Source organism: Triticum dicoccoides, chromosome 5B (assembly GCF_002162155.2).
Source record: "Triticum dicoccoides isolate Atlit2015 ecotype Zavitan chromosome 5B, WEW_v2.0, whole genome shotgun sequence".
NCBI lineage: Eukaryota > Viridiplantae > Streptophyta > Magnoliopsida > Poales > Poaceae > Triticum > Triticum dicoccoides.
The window spans coordinates 196,216,279-196,228,391 of NC_041389.1; positions in this window are offsets into that span (position 1 = coordinate 196,216,279).

The window sequence follows — 12,113 nt, forward strand, 5'->3', positions numbered from 1 at the left end:
GCTCCGGCAAGAAGTTGAGAAGACTGCCCGGCACAACGATCCCCGGCAAACCAAACAGATAAAGTTCACCTCTTGTCCATTCATGGTCGTAACCTGTGACTTGTGCATCAGAGAACCTCGCCACTCTTTTTAAACTTAGGTGCTCTCATCTCTGACCCGGATGCTACTTCGGTTAGAATGGTCGCAGTAGCCTTTGGTAAAAAGGGATTGGCAGGGGGTTGGAACCTTTGTCTATAACATGACAGGTGTGACTCTCCGGCAGGCACAGAGGGCGCCGACAAGATAGCTGCCGGCAAAACTCGTTTATTTGCATTAAAGAGGCATTCCACCTCTTCATGGACGTGTACATGCATGGGTTCCCGGCAAGGCTCATCTTTTTCATTAACATGCCGATACAAGTACGAATGTTACAGAACATAAGCATGGACTCAAGAGATGACATTATCTAGAAAATTAAGATTTGGCAAGTGCCTACAAGTTGAAAAAAAGATAAGTGCCCCGTGATCCCCATTCTTGCCCCTTTCCTCCCAGGAACGACAGGTGAAGGCAAAGAAGATATGGGGGAGGGACGCGTTCATGGAGATCATGGCAGAGGTGACCTATCGACCACTGACACCAGAGACAGTAGGACACATCCCCCGGCATAGTACATTGCCGGGGAAGGGGGCGATGCAGATGATGGTGCTACCATTGATGGTCAGTCGGAGTCGGAGTCAGCGTCCTCCCGCCCACTACCGTCATCGTCATTGTCGTTGTCCTCCTCGTCAATGTCGCTCGAGGAGGAGCTTTCATCGTTGGTGGAGCTCTCCGCGCAACACCCTAAGCGGATTCCCGAGCGCCCAAAGACCTTGACAGAGAGTAGGCCGTTCTCCATCAGTTGGAACTGGAGAACGTGCCCCTCCGACAAGCTATGGGCGCGGGCAAAGGTTTTCCACCCATGGCGGAGATACATGACGTGGGGACCAGGGAAGTCGACGTCGACCCACATGTTGCTGTTCCCGCAGCCCCTCATGTGCAGCCTCAGGGCCTGCAGTGGGTCAAGCTCCGTTACCCGAGCAAACGGGGTAGGGAGGCGGAGATGACCGCACACGGGCTTGTACAGCTTGATGAAGAACTCGCGGGGCTAGTCTCCGACATGGCCCTCCATTGGAGGAGGCGCAGCTGGTGCGCCGCCCCGTCCTCCTCTTCCCCGAGCACCGCGGTGACCTCGTCCTCGCCCCCTCCCTCTCCCTCTCATGGCGGGCTCCACCGCCGTGAACTCCGGAGGAGGGGGGACGCGCTGTCGAGCAGAAGCCCTCGTTGCCGCCATTGAAGCACCAGCACGCCCTCTCAGCATGGTGAGTGGGAGAAGGATACCAAGCAGAAAGGGGAGGAAGAAGGTGATTACGAAAAGGCACCATCCCTCTTCCTTTTTATAGAAGGGTAGGGCCAGGGCATGGCCTCCCAACCCAAGGGCGACCGCCCCGCTCGACCAATGCAGCCTCCTGAGGCGCGGGGAATCAGGACCGACCCGCTGCTCCAATCAGCGACACCCAGTTTCCCACCTCGGTGTTAATGCCCATGCCCTTCGCATCCGCTGCCTACCCTTCCTAAGGCATGGAGGACACGGGGCGAGTGAGCCAGAAGCATAAAGACAAGTGGGGCGGCCGTTTTCCACCCTGTAATCGTGGGGTGCAGGCGCCAGGCAAGCCACGACCCGAGTCCACTTTGTAAATGAGCAACGCCCCTGTGGCTTCCTCTTTTTATGGGGAAGCCCCGGGCCGCGCTCTTTAATGTTCGACATGAGGCGTCGCAAGAGAGATGCGTCTGTTTCACGCACGACCCCCACGTCATGCACTCAATGGGGATCGTGGGGAAGTGCAACTTGAAAGGTGCAACTATCCCTAGGTGGTTTTGGTAATTCATAACAACATATAGCTCATTGAGCTAATGCTATTCCAAGACTATTATTTCAGGAAAGCTCAATGAATGGAATGGCATGGTGTTGGAAATATGCCCTAGAGGCAATAATAAAATGGTTATTATTATATTTCTTTATTCATGATAATTGTCTATTGTTCATGCTATAATCGTATTATCCGGAAATCGTAATACGTGTGTGAATACATAGACCACAACAAGTCCCTAGTAAGCCTCTAGATGACTAGCTCGTTGATCAACAGATAGTCATGGTTTCCTGACTATGGACATTGGATGTCATTGATAACGGGATCACATCATTAGGAGAATGATGTGATGGACAAGACCCAATCCTAAGCATAGCACAAAGATCGTGTAGTTCGTTTCGCTAGAGCTTTTCCAAATGTCAAGTATCATTTCCTTAGACCGTGAGATTGTGCTACTCCCGGATACCGTAGGAGTGCTTTGGGTGTGCCAAACATCACAACATAACTGGGTGGCTATAAAGGTGCACTACGGGTATCTCCGAAAGTGTCTGTTGGGTTGGCACGAATCGAGACTGGGATTTGTCACTCCGTATGATGGAGAGGTATCTCTGGGCCCACTCGGTAATGCATCATCATAATGAGCTCAATGTGACCAAGTGTTTGGTCACGGGATCATGAATTACGGTACGAGTAAAGTGACTTGCCGGTAACGAGACTGAACGAGGTATTGGGATACCGACGATCGAGTCTCGGGCAAGTAACGTACCGATTGACAAAGGGAATTGTATACGGGATTCATTGAATCCTCGACATCGTGGTTCATCCGATGATATCCTCGAGGATTATGTGGGATCCAAACATGGGTATCCAGATCCCGTTGTTGGTTATTGACCGGAGAGGCGTCTCGGTCATGTCTGCATGTCTACCGAACCCGTAGGGTCTACACACATAAGGTTCGGTGACGCTAGGGTTGTAGAGATATGAATATGCAGTAACCCAAAAGTTGTTCGGAATCCTGGATGAGATCCTGGACGTCACGAGGAGTTCCGGAATGGTCCGGAGGTGAAGAATTATATATAGGAAGTGTTGTTTCGGCCATTGGGAGAGTCTCAGGGGTCACCGGTATTGTACCGGGACCACCAGAAGGGTCCCGGGGGTCCACCGGGTGGGGCCACCTATCCCGGAGGGCCCCGTGGCTGAAGTGGGGAGGGGACCAGCCCCTGGTGGGCTGGTGCCCCCCCCCCTTGGGCCCCCCTGCGCCTAGGGTTGGAAACCCTAGGGTGGGGGGCGCCTCCACTTGCCTTGGGGGGCAAGCCTCCCCCTGGCCGCCGCCCCCTGGAGATCCCATCTACAGGGCCGGCGCCCCCCCTGGGGACCCTATATAAAGAGGGGGGAGGGAGGGAAGCCGCACCCTTGAACTTGGCGCCTCCCTTCCCCCTTGCTACACCTCTCCCTCCCGCAGACGCTTGGCGAAGCCCTGCCGGATCCCTGCTGCATCCACCATCATGCCGTCGTGCTGCTGGATCTTCATCAACCTCTCCTTCCCCCTTGCTGGATCAAGAAGGAGGAGACGTCACGCTGACCGTACATGTGTTGAACGCGGAGGTGCCGTCCGTTCGGCGCTAGGATCTCCGGTGATTTGGATCACGACGAGTACGACTCCCTCAACCCCGTTCTCTTGAACGCTTCCGCTCGCGATCTACAAGGGTATGTAGATGCACTCCTCTCTCTCGTTGCTGGATGAACTCCTAGATTGATCTTGGTGAACGTAGGAAAAAATTTATTTTATGCAACATTCCCCGACAGTGGCATCATGAGCTAGGTCTATGCGTAGTTCTCTTTGCATGAGTAGAACACAATTTGTTGTGGGCGTAGATGTTGTCAACTTTCTTGCCACTACTAGTCTTATTTTGCTTCAGCGGTATTGTGGGATGAAGTGGCCCGGACCGACTTTACACGTACGCTTACGTGAGACAGGTTCCACCGGCTGACATGCACTAGTTGCATAAGGTGGCTAGCGGGTGTGTGTGTCTCTCCCACTTTAGTTGGAGCGGATTCGATGAAAAGGGTCCTTATGAAGGGTAAATAGAAGTTGACAAATCATGTTGTGGCTTTAACATAGGTAATAAAACGTTCTTGCTAGATCACCTATAGAAGCCACGTAAAAACTTGCAACAACAATTAGAGGACGTCTAACTTGTTTTTGCAGCAAGTGTTTTGTGATGTGATATGGCCAAAGGATGTGATGAATGATATATGTGATGTATGAGATGATCATGTTCTTGTAATAGGAATCATGACTTGCATGTCGATGAGTATGACAACCGGCAGGAGCTATAGGAGTTGTCTTTATTTTTTGTATGACCTGCGTGTCATTGACGAACGCCATGTAAATTACTTTACTTTATTGCTAAACACGTTAGCCATAGAAGTAGAAGTAGTCGTTGGCGTGAGAACTTCATGAAGACACAATGATGGAGATCATGGTGTCATGCCGGTGACGAAGATGATCATGGCGCCCCGAAGATGGAGATCAAAGGAGCAATATGATATTGGCCATATCATGTCACTATTTCATTGCATGTGATGTTTATCATGTTTTACATCTTATTTGCTTAGAACGATGGTAGCTTAAATAAGATGATCCCTCGAAATAATTTCAAGAACAGTGTTCCCCCTAAGTGTGCACCGTTGCGAAGGTTCGTTGTTTCGAAGCACCACGTGATGATTGGGTGTGATAGATCCTAATGTTCGAATACAACGGGTGTAAGCCAGATTTACACACGCAATACACTTAGGTTGACTTGACGAGCCTAGCATGTGCAGACATGGCCTCGGAACACGGAAGACCGAAAGGTCGAGCATGAGTCGTATAGTAGATACGATCAACATGAAGATGTTCACCAATGTTAGCTAGTCCGTCTCACGTGATGATCAGACACGGCCTAGTTGACTCGGATCATGTTTCACTTAGATGACTAGAGGGATGTCTGTCTAAGTGGGAGTTCATTGAATAATTTGATTAGATGAACTTAATTATCAAGAACTTAGTCTAAAGCCTTTGCAAAATGTCTTGTAGATCAAATGGCCAACGCTCATGTCCACCTCAACTTCAACGCGTTCCTAGAGAAAACCAAGCTGAAAGATGATGGCAGCAACTATACGGACTGGGTCCGGAACCTGAGGATCATCCTCATAGCTGCCAAGAAAGATTATGTCCTAGAAGCGCCACTAGGTGAAGCACCAATCCCAGAGAACCAAGACATTATGAACGCTTGGCAGTCTCGTGCTGATGATTACTCCCTCGTTTCGTGCGGCATGCTTTACAGCTTAGAACCGGGGCTCCAAAAGCGTTTTGAGCAACACGGAGCATATGAGATGTTCGAGGAGCTGAAAATGGTTTTCCAAGCTCATGCCCGGGTCAAGAGATATGAAGTCTCTGGCAAGTTCTTCAGCTGTAAGATGGAGGAAAACAGTTCTGTTAGTGAGCACATACTCAAGATGTCTGGGTTGCACAACCGCTTGACTCAGCTGGGAGTTAATCTCCCGGATGATGCGGTCATTGACAGAATCCTCCAGTCGCTCCCACCAAGCTACAAGAGCTCTGTGATGAACTTCAATACGCAGGGGATGGAAAAGACCATTCCTGAGGTATATTCAATGCTGAAATCCGCAGAGGTAGAGATAAAAAAGGAACATCAAGTGTTGATGGTGAATAAAACCACTAAGTTCAAGAAAGTCAAAGGAAAGAAGAACTTCAAGAAGGACAGCAAGGAAGTTGCCGCGCCTGGTAAGCCAGTTGCCAGGAAGAAGTCAAGCAATGGACCCAAGCCTGAGACTGAGTGCTTTTATTGCAAGGGAAGCGGACACTGGAAGCGGAACTGCCCCAAGTACTTAGCGGATAAGAAGGCCGGCAAAACCAAAGGTATATGTGATATACATGTAATTGATGTGTACCTTACCAGTGCTCGTAGTAGCTCCTGGGTATTTGATACCGGTGGGGTTGCTCATATTTGTAACTCAAAGCAGGAGCTGCGGAATAAGCGGAGACTGGCGAAGGACGAGGTGACGATGCGCGTCGGGAATAGTTCCAAGGTCGATGTGATCGTCGTCGGCATGCTACCTCTACATTTACCTACGGGATTAGTTTTGAACCTCAATAACTTTTAGTACCAGCTTTGAGCATGAACATTGTATCAGGATCTCGTTTAATTTGAGATGGCTACTCATTTAAATCCGAGAATAATGGTTGTTCTATTTATATGAGTGATATGTTTTATGGTCATGCCCCGCTGGTGAATGGTTTATTCTTAATGAATCTCGAGCGTAATGTTACACATATTCATAGTGTGAATACTAAAAGATGTAAAGTTGATAACGATAGTCCCACATACTTGTGGCACTGCCGCCTTGGTCACATGGTGTCAAGCGCATGAAGAAGCTCCATGTTGATGGACTTTTAGAGTCTCTAGATTATGAATCGTTTGACACATGCGAGCCATGCCTCATGGGCAAGATGACCAAGACTCCGTTCTCCGGAACAATGGAGCGAGCAACCAACTTATTGGAAATCATACATACTGATGTGTGCGGTCCAATGAGCGTTGAGGCTCGCGGAGGATATCGTTATGTTCTCACTCTCACTGATGACTTGAGTAGATATGGGTATGTCTACTTGATGAAACACAAGTCTGAGACCTTTGAAAAGTTCAAGGAATTTCATAATGAGATAGAGAATCAACGTGACCGAAAGATAAAGTTCTTACGATCAGATCGTGGGGGTGAATATTTAAGTCACGAATTTGGTACGCACTTAAGGAAATGTGGAATCGTTTCACAGCTCACGCCGCCTGGAACACCTCAGCGAAATGGTGTGTCCGAACGTCGTAATCACACTCTATTGGATATGGTGTGATCTATGATGTCACTTACCGATTTACCGCTATCATTTTGGGGATACGCTCTAGAGACAGCTACATTCACTTTAAATAGGGCGTCGTCTAAATACATTGAGACGACACCGTATGAATTATGGTTTGGATAGAAACCTAAGCTGTCATTTCTAAAAGTTTGGGGATGCGATGCTTATGTCAAGAAACTTCAACCTGAGAAGCTCGAACCCAAGTCGGAAAAATGCGTCTTCATAGAATACCCTAAGGAAACCATTGGGTATACCTTCTACTTAAGATCTGAGGGCAAGATCTTTGTTGCCAAGAACGGGTCCTTTCTGGAGAAAGAGTTTCTCTCGAAAGAATTAAGTGGGAGGAAAGTAGAGCTTGATGAAGTACTACCTCTTGAAACGGTGAGTAGCGAAACTCAGGAAGATGTTCCTGTGGTGCCTGCACCGACAAGAGAGGAGGTTAATGATGATGATCAAGACACTTCGGATCAAGCTCCTACTGAACTTTGAAGGTCCACAAGGACACGTTCCGCACCAGAGTGGTACGGCAACCCTGTCTTAGAAATCATGTTGTTAGACAACGGTGAACCTTCGAACTATGAAGAAGCGATGGCGGGCCCAGATTCCAACAAATGGCTTGAATCCATGCAATCCGAGATAGGATCCATGTATGAAAACAAAGTGTGGACTTAGACAGACTTGCCCGATGATCGGCGAGCAATAGAAAACAAATGGATCTTTAAGAAGAAGACGGACGCGGATGGTAATGTTACCACATATAAAGCTCGACTTGTCGCTAAGGGTTATCGACAAGTTCAAGGGATTGACTACGATGAGACATTCTCTCCCGTAGAGAAGCTGAAGTCCGTCCGTATCATGTTAGCAATTGCCGCATACTATGATTATGAGATATGGCAAATGGACGTCAAAACGGCATTCCTTAACGGTCACCTTAAGGAAGAACTGTATATGATGTAGCCGGAAGGTTTTGTCGACCCTAAGAATGCTAACAAGGTATGCAAGCTCCAGCACTCCATCTATGGGCTGGTGCAAGCATCTCGGAGTTGGAACATTTGCTTTAATGAGATGATTAAAGCGTTTGGGTTTATGCAGACTTATGGAGAAGCCTGCGTTTACAAGAAAGTGAGTGGGAGCTCTGTAGCATTTCTCATATTATATGTGGATGACATACTTTTGATGGGAAATGATATAGAACTTTTGGACAGCATAAAGGCCTACTTGAATAAGTGTTTTTCAATGAAGGACCTTGGAGAAGCTTCTTACATATTAGGCATCAAAATCTATAGAGATATATCAAGACGCCTCATAGGTCTTTCACAAAGCACATACCTTGATAAGATATTGAAGAAGTTCAACATGGATCAGTCCAAGAAGGGGTTCTTGCCTGTGTTGCAAGGTGTGAAATTGAGCTCGGCTGAATGCCCGACCACGGCAGAAGATAGAAAAAAGATGAGTGTCGTCCCCTATGCCTCAGCCATAGGGTCTATCATGTATGCCATGACCTGTACCAGGCCTGATATAAACCTTGCCATAAGTTTGGTAGGAAGGTACCAAAGTAATCCCGGCATGGAACACTGGACATCGGTCAAGAACATCCTTAAGTACCTGAAAAGGACTAAGGACATGTTTCTCGTATATGGAGGTGACGAAGAGCTCGTCGTAAAGGGTTACGTCGATGCTAGCTTCGACACAGATCTGGATGACTCGAAGTCACAAACCGGATACGTGTATATTTTGAATGGTGGGGCAGTAAGCTGGTGCAGTTGCAAGCAGAGCATCGTGGTGGGATCTACATGTGAAGCGGAGTACATGGCAGCCTCGGAGGCAGCACATGAAGCAATCTGGGTGAAGGAGTTCATCACCGACCTAGGAGTCATACCCAATGCGTCGGGGCCGATTACACTCTTCGGTGACAACACTGGAGCTATTCCACTTGCCAAGGAGCCTAGGTTTCACAAGAAGACCAGGCACATCAAGCGTCGCTTCAACTCCATTCGTGAAAAAGTTCAAGATGGACACATAGATATTTGTAAAGTACATACGGACCTGAATGTAGCAGATCCGTTAACTAAACCTCTCCCTAGAGCAAAACATGATCAACACCAGGACACAATGGGTGTTCGATACATCACAATGTAACTAGATTATTGACTCTAGTGCAAGTGGGAGCTGTTGGAAATATGCCCTAGAGGCAATAATAAAATGGTTATTATTATATTTCTTTATTCATGATAATTGTCTATTGTTCATGCTATAATCGTATTATCCGGAAATCGTAATACGTGTGTGAATACATAGACCACAACAAGTCCCTAGTAAGCCTCTAGATGACTAGCTCGTTGATCAACAGATAGTCATGGTTTCCTGACTATGGACATTGGATGTCATTGATAACGGGATCACATCATTAGGAGAATGATGTGATGGACAAGACCCAATCCTAAGCATAGCACAAAGATCGTGTAGTTCGTTTCGCTAGAGCTTTTCCAAATGTCAAGTATCATTTCCTTAGACCATGAGATTGTGCAACTCCCGGATACCGTGGGAGTGCTTTGGGTGTGCCAAACGTCACAACATAACTGGGTGGCTATAAAGGTGCACTACGGGTGAGGGAGTCCTGGATTGGGGGCTGTCCGGATAGCCGGATTACCATCATCAGCCGAACTATTATCGGCCGGACTATCATCATCGACCGGACTCCAAGACTATGAAGATACAAGATTGAAGACTTCGTCCCGTGTCCGGATGGGACTTTCCTTGGCGTGGAAGGCAAGCTTGGCGATACGGATATGTAGATCTCCTACCATTGTAACCGACTCTATGTAACCCTAGCCCTCTCTGGTGTCTATATAAACCGGATGGCTCTAGTCCGTAGGACAACGAACAACATCAACCCTTACAATCATACCATAGGCTAGCTTTTAGGGTTTAGCCTCCTTGATCTCGTGGTAGATCCACTCTTGTAAACATCCACAATATCAATATCAATCAAGCAGGACGTAGGGTTTTACCTCCATCAAGACGGCCCGAACCTGGGTAAAACATCGTGTCCCTTGTCTCCTGTTACCATCCGCCTAGACGCACAGTTCAGGACCCCCTACCCGAGATCCGCCGGTTTTGACACCGACAACGGGTATCTCCGAAAGTGTCTGTTGGGTTGGCACGAATCGAGACTGGGATTTGTCACTCCGTATGACGGAGAGGTATCTCTGGGCCCACTCGGTGATGCATCATCATAATGAGCTCAATGTGACCAAGTGTCTGGTCACGGGATCATGCAGTACGGTACGAGTAAAGTGACTTGCCGGTAACGAGACTGAACGAGGTATTGGGATACCGACGATCGAGTCTCGGGCAAGTAACGTACCGATTGGCAAAGGGAATTGTATACGGGATTGATTGAATCCTCGACATCGTGGTTCATCCGATGAGATCATCGAGGAGTATGTGGGAGCCAACATGGGTATCCAGATCCCGCTGTTGGTTATTGACCGGAGAGGCGTCTCGGTCATGTCTGCATGTCTCCCGAACCCGTAGGGTCTACACACATAAGGTTCGGTGACGCTAGGGTTGTAGAGATATGAATATGCAGTAAACCTAAAGTTGTTCGGAGTCCCGGATGAGATCCTGGACGTCACGAGGAGTTCCGGAATGGTCCGGAGGTGAAGAATTATATATAGGAAGTGCTGTTTCGGCCATCGGGAGAGTTTCGGGGGTCACCGGTATTGTACCGGGACCACCGGAAGGGTCCCGGGGGTCCACCAGTTGGGGCCACCTATCCCGGAGGGCCCCGTGGGCTGAAGTGGGGAGGGGACCAGCCCCTGGTGGGCTGGTGCGCCCCCCCTTGGGCCCCCCTGCGCCTAGGGTTGGAAACCCTAGGCTGGGGGGCGCCTCCACTTGTCTTGGGGGTCAAGCCTCCCCCTGGCCGCCGCCCCCCTGGAGATCCCATCTCCAGGGCTGGCGCCCCCCCTGGGGACCCTATATAAAGAAGGGGGAGGGAGGGCAGCTGCACCCTTGAACTTGGCGCCTCCCTTCCCCCTTGCTACACCTCTCCCTCCCGCAGACGCTTGGTGAAGCCCTGCCGGATCCCTGCTGCATCCACCACCACGCCATCGTGCTGCTGGATCTTCATCAACCTCTCCTTCCCCTTGCTGGATCAAGAAGGAGGAGACGTCACGCTGACCGTACGTGTGTTGAACGCGGAGGTGCCGTCCGTTCGGTCCTAGGATCTCCGGTGATTTGGATCACGACGAGTACGACTCCCTAAACCCCGTTCTCTTGAACGCTTCCGCTCACGATCTACAAAGGTATGTAGATGCACTCCTCTCTCTCGTTGCTGGATGAACTCCTAGATTGATCTTGGTGAACGTAGGAAAATTTTTATTTTATGGAACGTTCCCCAACACATGGATGATGAAAGTGGATCCCTCAAAATACTAATGATAAAGGATTTGCTCAAGCTCAAAAGCTCAAGACTCTTCATTTTATATTTTAGTGATCCAAGATCACATTGAGTCTATAGGAAAAGCCAATACTATCAAGGAGGGATGAGGTGTTGCTTAATGAGCCTCTTGCTTCATGTGCTTGGTGATATGCTCCAAAAACCCTCAGCTACTTTCTCACATCCACAAATGACCTAAACCTACAGCCAAAATCAGTCACACCGATTCTTTCTATCCGGCGCCATCGAGTTCAAATGTCATAGCCACTGCCACAAACCCTAGGCAAATCGGTCTCACCGAGATGGGATTGTAATCTCTCGGTTTCCCTTCGTAACATTTCAGTCTAACTGAAGTGAGCGATCGGCCCCACCGAGATTGCAATGTAAACTCTCTGTTTCCTTTTTGTAAAATTTCGATCTCACCAAAAAGAGCAAATCGGTCCCACCGAGTTTACCTGACCAACTCTCTGGAAAGCCTATTACCAAAATTGGTCTCACCGAGTTTGCGTGATCGGTCTTACCGAGATTACGTTATGCCCTAACCCTAACCGAATCGGTCCTACCGAGTTGCATGTCAGTCCCACCGAAAATCCTAACGGTCACTAGGTTTACTAAATCGGTCTGACCGAGTCTATTGAATCAGTCCCATTGAGTTTGGTAAATTGTGTGTAACTGTTAGATTTTGTGTGGAGGCTATATATACCCCTCCACCTCCTCTTCATTCGTGGAGAGAGCCATCAGAATAAACCTACACTTCCAACTTACCATTTCTGAGAGAGATCCACCTACTCATGTGTTGAGGCCAAGATACTCCATTCCTACCATATGAATCTTGATCTCTAGCCTTCCCCAAGTTGCTTTCCAC